At 41.8% G+C, this 14,157-nt stretch overlaps 1 protein-coding gene across 2 annotated transcripts in view; it reads right to left on the bottom strand.

Annotated features, from left to right (window-relative positions):
• LOC308385707 (disks large-associated protein 1-like) overlaps positions 1 to 14,157 on the bottom strand; it is a 95,379-nt gene extending 81,222 nt beyond the window's left edge. For both annotated transcript variants that reach the window (XM_080864821.1, XM_080864822.1), the window contains exon 1: positions 13,994 to 14,157. The gene's annotated coding sequence lies outside the window, so the exon portion shown is untranslated. The remainder of the gene's footprint in view (positions 1 to 13,993) is intronic.

The raw sequence follows: 14,157 nt of genomic DNA, 5'->3' as shown, positions 1-14,157 counted from the left end.
TGCTGCCTGTGCACTTGTCTCTCTCTCTGCCAGAACAGCCAAAGAGATTTTGGTGTCCTCACAAATGCCAGTATGTCATGCCTTTGACATGCAGGCTCTTATTGCCTGTCTGCCTGGGAGCGTGGAAAGTGTTCAGTGAAGAGAAAAAAAAATCTGTATCCTCTTCTAGACAACTTGCTAATTATGCTACAAAGCCTTGCTTGCCGTTCATAATGCATTGGACACGTCTCATTCAAAAAATGGGACAATGCTTTTAATTGATTTGCTTCATGACCTCAAATTAGAGCGTAAATAGGTGTCTGTCTGCATTTTCCACTTGATCTCCTTTTTGATGTGCCAAGTGCAAACAAAAGACAAGAAAAGAACTTTTGAAAACTTTTAAGTGTAATTCAGACAAGAGCCATCTTGCCCAGACTAGAATGTTCAATGAAATGCCTGTCTAAACGGAGTCAAGGAAGTAAGCTAGACGGAAATGAATATTCAAGTATGGTGGGGATGAAACAGCTTGGAGATGTGTCCCCAGATCCTCTTGACACTGTTAGGCAGGAAACTAGTTTGATCTATCTCATCTGTGCGATGTCAGGCAGCGCCTACTGTACCTAGAAGCTGAACATCACACAAACTCAAGCAGTTATCCTTTTGAAACAAATATGTTTCTACCAGCCAAGACACACTGGAGGCTAAAATGAACAAATATGCTTTCGTATAGAAGGTTCTGAAACCAAGCTGTTGTTTCAGATTGTGTCTAGAAACTACTAGAAACTGTGATTTTAGGATTGGTATTCTCTATTCTGATGCTTCCTTCTTTTGTGCAATGCCATGCGAGAACCATGAGTGTTTGCCAGCATTTATCTAACTACATTTCCTTAAATGTGTAAGCTTTAAAAAAAAAAAAAAGCAGATAAATATATCAGGTAATGCTCAGCTCGGTTCCTTTCGCAGGCTGCAATCTTGAGTTCGCTGAGCTTGTCACAGAAAGTTGCCCCTCAGATCTTTGCAGCATTGCAATGTTCATTAATCTATAAACGTGCATTCACTTTTCAATCGGTGCGTGTGCCTGTGTGAACAGATGGCATGTAGTGATACAGATAAAAGAGTATTGTGATGTGCCTGGAGCATGAGACTCTGTCCGTGGTGCTGAAGTCATTCCTCCAAGCTGCACTAGCTTGCTCTCAGTCAGGGACATTCATTCATCTCTCCCTCTTCCCTTTCCACTATGTCTCTGTCTCACTCACACACAAAAATACACATGCAGACACACACACACACACACACACACACACACACACACACACACACACACACACACACACACACACACACACACACACACACACACACACACACAATCACTTAGTTTCAGCCAAAAACATATTTTGATCTCCCTGCAAATCTGCTGTCCTGAATTCAATCCAAAACCACTTTTATTATGTACATCAAGATTATCTATACTAAAAGTGGCATGTCCCTGAAAAGGCTCAACGAGAATGCAGGCGTAGCTGGTGACCTGAAAAAAAAGCACCAATAACAGGACGAGAAGCCAGCTAATTCCACATCAGCCCCATCGCCCAGGCCACAGGGCCAACTGATGCCTGACCTCCAGCTGTCAGTCCATTTTGTGCTCAATTAGCAAAGAACTCTCCCCGTCACCCATGTGCACAGATCTCAGCATGTGTGACCTTTTTTTCTTCCCCGCTAATTAAATTACAAATAAATCTAGCCTCTAAATGTCTCAGTCACTAAAGAGTTGACAGGATGTGGGCGTGGATTTTCAATTAATATTCGTTTCCCCCCCCCCCTATCTGCATTTAGTGTACATCTCCTGCAATGAATTTTAACAGTCACCGTTTAGGTGCATTTTAATGGTGCCCCAGTAAAGAAAACAAAACAAAAGAGAAAAAAAACACAAGAAAGAAATGGATGTGACCAATTTGTCTTCTTCCTGTGGGTGTGAAATGACTAACAGTGAGCAAATGCATGATGCATGTGCCCCAAAATTGTCACAACTCGCTGTTATGTAGTTTGAGCCATTTTCGAGCCTGTTAAACACGTCGCAAAAAGAAATGGAAGAAAATGGCCTCTCGTGTATGTAGAAAAATAACCCCTAACACCCCTGAAAATGCTAGTTGCGTGAAAGGGGGCAATCTAGATGATTGGTTATAAATAGGGGTTTGTCCTTCAGTGCCTATACATGCAGCTTATTAGATTGAGAAGAAGGTGTTCCCTTCTCATCTTCTCCCTCTCACTCTCTTCCACCTCCTTCCGTGCCTGCCACCTTGGCATCGGTCGTGTTTTGGCTTTGTACCACAGATTCAGCCCCTCCCTCCTCTGCCTCCACTCGTTCTCTTTCCTTCTCTTGCAGTCAACGTGCAACATGGTGATTTACGGCAGAACCTAAAAACACCACACGCGGAGTTGCGTTTATTTTACACCCCTTCTGGCATGTTTTACAGATTTGTGTAGTAGTATCATGTGATATCGTGAAAACAAGCCTGATAATGGTCAGTGTGTTTGTCAGCCTCTGTAATCTGTATAGACTTGAATTTACAAATGACTGTCCCAGTAAAGCACATAAGAATCCATGAATTAATGCAAAAAGGATTACTTCTATTTAAGATATTGTTAAGGAAGCCTTGAATCTGGATAAAAAGCATAAAGCTAAGATAATATAATCTGCAAATAGAATTTTAAAAAAAGATAGTTTGACACATCAAAACACGATTTTTAACACAGGATGCTAAAAATAACCATCTTTTCTTGCCAATCAAACACTGACAATACTGTTCTTAGCACAACTAATTTATAATCAACTAAATTGAAAACAATATTCAAAAAGCGTTGCTGTCAAAGCTGACCCTGCTGATGAATCACACTGGAATGAAATCAAAACTGCCTGTAAGTCCAAGTCCCTGCTAGCATCAATATCATCAAGTTCAATGAAATATTTAGTTATTTTTTTCCACTTGTTTGTGTGCAAAAACAACCCCAAAGCAGTAGCGTTCACGTATTCACACAGTGACACACACATACAGTCACCATCTGTCATACTGTAACCTCCCCAAGCTCGCTCTCCCTCGCCGTCCTGCTGGGACACATGCTCACTAATCATTCCATAACTTTGTTACCACCTCATTATGGCAGTTAGTAAGCACCATTGCTAGATTTAACACTTTGTAATGAACTAGCAGTGTGGACTCATCCACTTGACAATTGTATTGATTCACTGCTCCGTGACAAACAGGACCAGTGAGACTGCGTGGTAGCAATGCTGACCTCCACCTGTCTCAAACTACTCCCATCATTGTATCCATCTGCCTTGTCTTCTTCTACATCTGATAATCCTGCAGTAATGGTTACCGCTCAACATTATGTTCAGACTTCAATAAGGCATTGTTGCACACAATGAAAGGCTGTCATGTACAACAGCTTTCAGAGTTGAACTGGCTCCATTCAAAACATGCTGACTGATGTGTTTACACAAACACATCGATAGTTTCACGCCACCTGGGAAAAAAAGAAATATCAGAGCAAAGTGACTTGCCAGGGAACAAAAACAAAAGCAAGCGCCAAGATTTGAAGACCAAAATGAGGAGAGAATTTGTGCCAAATTGGCTCCATAGCAGAAATCCCTGAGAGGATACAGCATGAGAAACTGCCCAGTGCATCTATGATTATATAAGTTAAATGTGCATTGTCTTTATACCGTTTTGGGGGGACTTACTAGAAGATCTTTAAAAGGAGCCTAGAATGATTTTAGGCAAAGAACGATTCTCCTATTGCCAAAGGGTTTCTTTTGAAAGCAGACAGACAAACCTCAGTGTTTGCAGCTGCTGTGAATTTTTATTTCAGCCAACTGGGAAACATCTCATGGGAAGTGTTATTTAAAAAAAAAAAATGCGAGAGAGAGCTCAGTACAGACTGAGCTACTCTTACTGGTTAGAGTGAAATGGGACGCTACTATGGGTGGAAACCAAATTAGATTAGTCAGGGACAAAGTTAAGTAAGAGGAGGGGATTGACTTAAAATCAAACTAGCCCGATGACCTCCTGGTTAAGAGAGAACCAGGTGGTCGTTGAAGCAGATAATCCCTGAACAATCCTGCCCCCGATGCTACCCATCTACTCACACACAAATGTTCAACCCCGGTGATGCACATGCAGTGCCATTTATTTGTTTAATGAGTTTTCCCTAAATGAACTCCTTTATTATGTTTGTGCAAAACAACTCCCACAAAGAGACCAGAATCATTTACAGAGGTCTTGGTCATACTGGAAGCACTCCCAATAATGTATAACAGGAGCAAACATGATGCATTAGCACTGCACAAGTAATAGATTTCACATCTGCATCTACCTCCAAAGAAAAGTATTTTAATTTAAGGACGGTCGTGACGTGATACACTCCTTTTAACAACTCATGAAATCATGCTCTCTTGTTTGGCTCTTCTGCACAGCACATTAGCCATCTCCTCCTTGTTCTCCCGCTCGCATTGCCTCCTCATTCATTGGCCCTTGTGCCTGATTTAGCCAGTGCCTTGGGCCTGCAGCAACTGGCAGTGGTATAGAGGGCCATGTAAATGTCACCGTCTCAGAGGCTGTGCTCTGCGGAGCGTGAAATGAAATCTGGCAGAGTTTTAGGGCCCTGCCTTTTCTCACATGGACATTCCACAGTACGTAGGTCCTATATGAAACTCCAGCACATGTTATGATTACATCTAGACCCCTTTATCAATTATTTAAGTGTCAAATGTGCTGCAGTGTTGCAGTCAGTTTCAAGTGGGAATTAGTTCCCAACCTGATTATTGTTATTAGTTTGAGAACAGATTATTGCTGCTGTCATGTAAAAGTTAGCTTCGCTAATCCCAACTAATCCTATGAATCATGCAACCATATCAAGATTACCCCATGTTGTATTCATGTACTGTATACAAAATGGGACAAATACACTTCATGTCTACCCAGTGATGGACACTTGTAAGCCTTATTTCTAACTACTCAAATATCAATTGTGTAATTTTGAAATTACATCAGCTTACGCTCTGTTCCAATAAGAGAAGCTAGAAGAGCTGAAAAAACTGTAAGCTGCCACTGAAAGTCAATGGGTATTTCAACTTTTCACAGCAGGAAAAGCTCCCTGTAGGGTTTACTGGGAAGATTGGCACTATGCTTGAGGGCCACTCTCTCAAATAAATCCAAAACACAAAGGGCCTTTGAGGCTGCGCGGACGCATTGATGGAGGCCAGTAGGCCGAAATGTTAGCATGTTTGTTGACAGGGCTGGATTAATTAGTGAAATTGAGATAAGTCTACTTTGTCCTGAAGCATGACATGGTTTAGCACCACAAACTACTATACTGGGTGCATCCTTTTAATGCTTTAACTAACTTTCAGCCTGCACTGATGCCATTCTGGATCTAAAACAACTGTGTCAATCCTCCCTGCGCAGTCAGTCCTGCCTCTGACGATCTCATGCAGGCTTTTGTTATCAAGGATTGGATGAAAATAAGCATGTGTACTGTGCAGGATTTTAAAAAAAGGGGGGGGAAATGCATCAGAATTCCTGTACGACATTCAGGACACAAGAGCTATCCTTCTAGCTAGCGCTGTCAGCCTTTAGATGAGCTCAATAAAAACCCCATTCAAAAGTGATGAGATCAATTAAAGGCTGTCATCACAAAATATCTACCCTTTCAAATACCCATTGTTAAAATTACCCTCTATTGCTTATCGTCTCCATTCATCTCCCCGCCATGCACTTAAAGTCAGGCACTTGCGGACATTTACAAATAGGCTCCTCTATTCCATTTAGAGCTGTACCTTTTGCAGCTTATCTTGTGTAATGGGCTCTTAAATAAATCTCCTTGCTTTAAATACACAAGAGCCTTGCTCATGGAGGCTTTCCTCGACGTAAGATCACATGACAGTCTGGACCTCCCATGGAGACTGACAGGCACGTGACATGCTAATGCCCACTGCTGAGTGTTCTGCAAAAGGAGGAGGTTCTTTAAAAAGATTGAATATATAGCAAGTTAAGTGAATTCCAAATCTCACTAAAACACCATTATTAGGGAGACTGCAAAGTGCTCTGTCATTAACCAGAAACTAATAAGAGACATACACATGGGCCTTATTAAACAGTCTGCCAAGGCTGAGGAACCACACTTGCCCATGAGCTATAAACTGGATAAATAAAACTGTGATCACACGTTCTCCCTGTGTGACACTGCCCAGCATCTCACGGAGAAGTCGATGCTGGGGATATCTTCGTCATGTCCCTGATTCATCATCTTCCTCCTTCTCCTGTCACAGCTAGTGAGAGGCGGCCAGGCCGGCTGCTAGAGGGCACTGCAGAAAGCTGGGGCACGAAGGGATGCTGGCTGGTCAAGAAAAGCCCCCCCCCACCCCCTCCCTATTGTTCCTTTAAGCCACTCCTCAGAAAACTAGTATGCTGAGTAATACAATTGTATGATATCTGGGGAAAAGAGGGAAATCCTTGATGGAAACCAATAAAAACTGAAACGATAAAGACAGTTTGACATATGAAAGTAAAAGAAAGTGGAATTTTCTTTAAAGCTTTAATCTTGAAGGCTTAAACTTCATCAAATGCTGTTATCGATACTGTTGATGCTATTTATGGTGTCATTAATGCCTGACATCCTTTAAATAAAAGTATACTGACAAAAGCAACATGTCCCGAGCTAGATAAGCCCCAATGTTAACAGCCGACTCCATAACCATATCAGACCTGCATTAGTTGAAGGCAAGCTGAATATTGTCTACTGCTGTCACTTCACATCAAAAACAACCAACTAGTAAAACATGGAGTGGCTTTTATTGTGAAGCAGTTACAGCAAATGCAGTACTTTTGTCCCAGAAGTTAATTCTACCCGTAACAGCTTCTGACAGCAGATCAGTTTTCAATATCACTGAAAGTAAATGAAAAAATCTGATGTTCTGGCGGCTACATATCCAAACAGGAGAGTTTCTGTCCTTGCTATAAAGAGAAAATCCAAAAATGCCATTAGTAATGACATTAGCATGTGTTAAAAACAAAGCTTTCCTAATTGCGCAATATAAATAATAATAATAACAGTTTAAGCTGTGTGCAGTATGTTTGCCCCCATATCAAAACTTCGTTGGCGATCGTGGCTCAAGAGTTGGCAGTTCGTCTTGTAATTGGAAGGTTGCCGGTTCGAGCCCCGGCTCCGACAGTCTCGGTCATTGTGTCCTTGGGCAAGTCACTTCACCCGTTGCCTACTGGTGGTGGCCTGGTGGCGCCAGTGTCCGGCAGCCTTGCCTCTGTCAGTGCGCCCCAATGTAGCTTGCCATCACCAGTGTGTGAATGGGTGGATGACTGAATATGTAAAGCGCTTTGGGGTCCTTAGGGACTAGTAAGGCACTATACAAATACAGGTTATTTACCATTCTTCAGGAACTGATGGTCTAATAACATACCTAAGCAGGCTCTGGCTTCTCTTCTTAAATGGCTCTTAAATTCCCGCTCCCTTCCCAAAGGTGCAACACGGTGCATCAGGCTTGGATTGGAAAATCTCCCATCAGTATGAGGCAACGGTGAAAATGTCACATTAATTTATTACCGCAGGGATGTGACACCTGTGCTATTTGACGGTCAAATAGTTTGACATGACACTGATTGTGCTCCTACTAATCATCCTACCCAGGTGGTTAGGGTTTCATGAGGATGATTGCCATGAAAACATGGGTGCTGCAGCAACAGGACCCACATTAAAAATGGCTGCTAGGCTTCTGTCAGACAGTCATCAGATTTTATTTATTCAATAACAGGCTATATATGTTATAAAATATTTTTGGATTGTTTGGATACAAAAAAAGACCCCTGTTTTTAGCAAAAATGACAAAATGTAGCAAAATGGACATGTGCACACACTATTATGGGCTTAAAATAAAGCACTGCTCAGGATTACCTTTCACTGTTCTATCGATACCATAATCTTTAATGCCTCCTGCCAAAACAGCAAGAACTTGTCAAAATCTTCTCAAAGAGGCATCAGTCCTCTCCTCTCATTACTGTCAGTCTGGGAGACAAGCTATTTAGACTTTCCTAAAGCTTCAGTATGCATGCAAATGAAAGCCCTTGGCTTTACTGTGCACACATGCTTACAGACTTTGGTGCAAAAAAAAAAATAGCATCAATGCTGCCGCTGGCTTTTCAGATTTTAGTCAGTCAGTGTTGTTTGGAATTATAGGGTGAAATCCTGTTTAAATAACAATGGCATAATGCCACTTCTCATGCATGTGAGACACATGTCTACTAACCTACTAACCCACCTCGCAACTGGGGCATTTAGGGACTTCACTTAGCTGTAAGGGGCTTTTCACATGCATAGAAAAAACACCATGGAGCTGTAAGTGAGAAAAGCAAATGTGTAAACCTTTTCAGGAACAACATGACTGGTATTTGGCTTTTTTAAAATAATCCAGCTAATGTTAAAGTGGAGGAATTTCAAATCAGGCCATGTGGATGTATCAAGTCATCCTGAACCACTTTTTTAAATGTTCTACTTCGGTGGTTAAATGTAACAATTTCTCAAATTCCTGATTCATGTTTACCTGTGGAGAAATCTAATCTACCAATTTAAAATGTTTTGAGTCATTATATTCAATATGAATTTAGGATCAATGGGCATTCTTTAGGCACTGTAAAAAAATTACATAATTACATTTGTAAGTTGGAATACAGAATACAAGAAGGATTCCCTCAATAGACTCCTTTTTGGCATAGATTTACACATTACATATACAGAAAGCATAACAGCTGTGCAGCAGTTGTTGTTTTGTGTTTTTTCCCCTGAGACTACACGGTTGTTAAACCTTCTTACATTTGGTTTACACACACCCAGAGCTAAGGAGAATCAAATTTAATGTCCTTCTCCAGTACAGGCAGTCATATAGTGGATTCAGCTTCTCAAATCTAGTACCACTGAGGTCATAACATAATGTTTCCATTGCTTTATGGCATGCATTAGGAATGAAATTGAAAACTGAAACCAAAGAATTTGATTATCTTTTTTTAATGAAATCAAAGTAGTTAGCCAACTACATTTTCTGTTTATCTTCTGATAAAGGATTAAATTGTGTACGGATAGATAAATAATATTTTAATCGGGCAGCCTGAATCACGTATATCTCCCTCAAGTGCATATCAAATGCATCTTCTATCTAATGTGCATATGCATCCAGAGTATGTGGCCTCTATGATGGGAAAACATTCATGCTAATTAGATTGCAAGCAACCCAATACTCGTAAGCACGAGTCTATATGTGATCCATTGTGAGCTACTGCTTCCACTATTAAACCACAAATCTGTTTCTCACAGACACATTATTGTTGGTATCCATTCCGTAGGTGACCACACACTCCACAACACTTGATTAAAACCATCCAGACAGTTATCTATGGGGTACATTTTCACAGAGGAGGCATTTGCATGTCTGTATTTCTTAATCCAGGCCCTCAGCTCGCCATCACCGGAGAGTATCAGGATCTACCACTATCAAAAGACAGTTTAAATGAGGCAAGTAGCAAGCGGAGTGTTTCTGCTCAGAATGGCAACAATAATGGGATGTGTGTGCTGTAACCTCACACACAAGTTCGGTAACACTTCAGAATTGCTTAGCATTCAGCAGCTGATTCCACCACTGAAAGGGATATGCATCTTTACTTAGAGAGAAAGAGAGGGAGAGTGTGTATAGGTAGTCCTCCCCAGTGTCTGGCTGAAGGCCTCCCTGGTGGATTATGTTACCCAACAATGGCAGTGGCCTTTCACAGTTGGAGCATGCTGCAATAGCTGGAAGGCAAACGACCATGACTCTCTCCCCATTTCTCTCACTCTCCCATCAGAATTGACATTGTTCCCTGGCAAAAGCAGGTCTAATGTATGTCTTTATACTACATTTATACTAACTATATATATATATATATATATATATATATATATATATATATATATATATATATATATATATATATATATATATATATATATATATATATACAGACGGACAAAATGGTGGTGGCTAACCAACCGGACATAGTGGTGGTAGACAAACAGAAGAAGACGGCCGTAGTGATCGATGTAGCGGTTCCGAATGACAGCAATATCAGGAAGAAGGAACACGAGAAGCTGGAGAAATACCAAGGGCTCAGAGAAGAGCTCGAGAGGATGTGGAGGGTGAAGGTAACGGTGGTCCCCGTGGTAATCGGAGCACTAGGTGCGGTGACTCCCAAGCTAGGCGAGTGGCTCCAGCAGATCCCGGGAATAACATCGGAGATCTCTGTCCAGAAGAGCGCAGTCCTGGGAACAGCTAAGATACTGCGCAGGACCCTCAAGCTCCCAGGCCTCTGGTAGAGGACCCGAGCTTGAAAGGATAAACCGCCCGCAGGGGCGTGCTGGGTGTTAAAGTTATATGTGTGTGTGTGTGTGTGTCACATCGTTCAAACATTAAACGCCTTGGACTGCAGATTGGATGTAAAAAGATACACTGTACGCTACTTTGTGTTTTTAAATGTGTATAGAGATGCATGCTGTCAACAGTGAGAAAGAAAGGCAGCCCAGGGCTTAGACTGTAGTGTGACCTGCAGGCATTAGCAGGCATGAAGGGAAGCTGTAATGGCAAACAATGCTCCTCATCAGTGACTCAAAAGCTACTGCACACACAGAAATCCCACAGCGGAGCACTGTATATCCACCAAAGTGACATTATCAGTGTCAGTATACTTTGCCTCATGCTTTAGCTGCAGTCTGATATCAGGGTCCCCACAAATTAATTATATTTGTCAGCTGAGTGACTGTCTCAGATAAACGAATGAATTATGGCATTCAAGAATATAGAAAAAAAATGTACAATATCAGAGATGCTATTACGAGCAAATCCTAGGAAGCAGAAAGCGTTTTGTGGCTTAACCCCTGCCAATAGACAGATAATCTCAGAAGTGTAGTATTAGTACAGGTTGCCGTGCACCGAGTATGCGTTCATTCAGCATCAAGCACAGTGTGTCCCGTTTCACTGGTGATGGCACACCAATTCTTCACGAGGGCCTGTGCACAGTCTCTAATGCAACCGTCTTTGTTAAGTTCGTAGTTTGATCCTAAAAAATAACTTTCTTTAGCTTCTCTGAGCTAACACACAGCTTTTTCTCCTGATTTAAAAAAGATTCACAGGAGAAAAGCTGAAGAAATTAAATTGGCCTGCTGACAGCTCCCATACGACCAATCTAAGCAGCACCAGAAAGTGCGCAGGCTGAGATTAGACGGGTAGAGCAGGAGTGCTTGAAGAGTCCCCTCAAGCCAAACTGGTAAGTCTTCTTATTGCCAGAGTGAAACCTCGGAAACAGAAGATGTCCTGTTCTCATAAGTGAACCACAGACGAGCAGCAAGACGTAGTGAGACCCGACAGGGCTCGGCGCTGCTGAACAGTGCAGTGTAATTAAAATTCAAGAATGAAAAAAAGAACACAGCCTGGATTTATAGCACATCAGAGAATCCGGCAATAGCTGACTCATCATTGCTGTCATCCACAACCATCATTATGATATGACTGTGACTTCTGGTCTTCACTAATAAAACCTGAGGGGCGACAAGTCATGAGTAACAGCTATGTCATCACTGTGCTTTGCAAAATCTTCTTTGCCGTCATTGTGCCTTAATTTTATTGTAAACCCTTGAGGTGTCAGAAAGCAATATTTGTCCCACTGCTAGTCCAAGCCTCCCTTCTGCCCCCCAGGCTTCTTAAATCTGATGGCCCCTTTAATAATTGCACTTTAATTTCAGGCTTCCGTGGCTTAAGAGGCAATCTCATGCAGAAGAGAAAGCAAGCTTGTTTGGTCTGCCCGCGATGATGATACATTTACATCTGGACAGCATTATTTGCATGATTGAGTGAGACTTGGTGAGGAAGGAAGAAGTGTGAAAAGTACAGATATTCAGCATCCATTATCTCACCTCGAAAGCATTCTTAATATTCCACTGGCAGCACCCAGAAAGCAGTGACCGAGGAAGTGTTTAAACGTATTTTTTTGTAGCAGAGCAGATATCATCGCGATTTTAACTAAACAGGATCAACAAAAATACAGTCCAACAAGGACAAGCCATTCGATTACTGATGTGGACAAAGTAATGGCTACAAATCATCCACAGTTCAGTCAGTTACATTTTCTGTGACTTTGCTGAATATGTAGAAATGACACAAGGGGATGCTACTAGAGCTGATAACAGCATCAAGACAAAAGGGAAGCTAATGAAGGATAGGGTTTAGAGTTCAGCCCCGAGTCCATCATTAACTGACAGGCAAAGACGAAATGCTGCTAATGATCACTCAGACACTCCTCCTCCTCCATGGTGGTATGAAGCCACTGCAGTCAGTAATATGAGTTGCAGAGGGTCTGTAAAGGAGGACTGGGTTGGAAAGGTGAGCAGATGTAGAACTCTTGTGTTTAACAAGGAAAGCGTGCATGATTATAGTTTAAGGAAGTGACACATGTGCCGAGGGAAGATCAACAGATTGAGGGATTGTTCCCTGCTTCTTTGAGATAAGAGAATGTGCTTGGGGGGGGGGGGGGGGGGGGGGGGTGTCGTCTGCGTGCAATGCCTTTCAATTTCTGTAGGAATATAAAGAGGAAGATAACACGGGGAGAGTGGGAAAAAAATCATTAAATATGCTTCTTGTTCTGTAGCACATGACCTCAAAATGTGCAGATCTGCATGAGCTGCAGCTTTCAGTCAATAGTCCCATTTCTGTGTGTGTTAAGTGCTTAGTTCATTTTGGGAGTCTATTAATGGCTTCTTCATAGTTCGTTAACCTCTTAGCCTTGATCCCTTCCTGTCATTCTTGAATTCTGTTCTCTCTACCTTGTAGCATGCATATATATGTATGTATATGTATAACAAATCAGTGCCCCTCCACACACGCAAGAATTACTGAGTGTATCATTCCCATCCATAATGAGCCATTAATGCAGCGTTATTTTCGCAGACAAACTCCTTGTGCATTTTTACATCAGACAAGTGATCCATTCACATCACATCTGGAGTTAGTCCAGAGAGTAATTTACAGATGTAGCGTTGTTCATTTATATGGGCTGAATTACACAGGCTACTACTCGAGGCAGTGTTTTAATGACTGGAATCACACATTCAGGCTGGAAGAAGTGCAGAATACATTCAACATCAAAGCCAATTTCCAAGGAGACTGGGTGACCAAAGAATAGTCTGAATAAACCCACAGAGCAGCTTGACGTGGATATAGAAATAAGGAATTTAACCCCTAATATCCAGTAGAGCTCGCACCATCTGCAAGGCTTCAGCGCTGGATATTAAGAAGTGACCAGAATGCTACCCCCAAACCTCTGGACGTGGAGAGCCATGGCACATGTTCTCATGGTCACTGCTGCATCCTCGTCTAACAAGTGGCAGTATCATGTTCTGATTCCCCCCCAAGCATTCATTAGAAGAATCACTGTTTACTGTGTTCTTGTAAAAGAGAAATTCTGCAGTTTGTCGTCATATTAAAATCCCAAATACGCAATTGCAGACGCGGTTGTTCCGTCAAGGCGCACGGAAAGGGTGATTGGATATTTTTGCCTCATTATCACTTGCGGCAAGTGGTAGGGACAGCTGTCAACGTGCTAAAGGGGAACGTCCAGACCAACAACTTTGCCCAAATATGAGGCGTTTTGTGTTTTTGTTTTCTTCCTCTTTAGGTGCCCCGTGTTTTAAAGAAACTTGTACAAAAAAAAAGAAAAAAAATCTAAACAGTAAATCGTGAAGAAAATAATGTGACAACATGAGAAAAAAAACTGTATTGCATCCCAGGTTTGCATGTTTTAATAAAAGTAGATGTCGAAACACTACTTGATCAAAGAGAGGATTGTTTTTAAGTCACGACAGGTGCAAACAAATACTCACTGCAGAATGAATGAAACGGGGGAAAAAACAATTTGCGCAGTTGCCCTACCTTGTCAACACAGTAGACTGACCGTCCCACAGTTGCCTCCAGAGTAGTCCTGGGGATTCGGCTGAAATTGCTTCTTTGCTTTGAGATTATTACAAGTCGGGATTGATCATATACGACGTCACTTGGGTGATAAGGTCCCACTGACTGTAGTATCTTCCTGTATC

Source organism: Rhamphochromis sp. 'chilingali' (genome assembly GCF_963969265.1).
Source record: "Rhamphochromis sp. 'chilingali' genome assembly, chromosome: 18".
In the NCBI taxonomy this organism is placed as follows: domain Eukaryota; kingdom Metazoa; phylum Chordata; class Actinopteri; order Cichliformes; family Cichlidae; genus Rhamphochromis; species Rhamphochromis sp. 'chilingali'.
The sequence above is the reverse complement of the archived record's forward strand: the minus strand, read 5'-3'. Positions and strand labels throughout refer to the sequence as shown.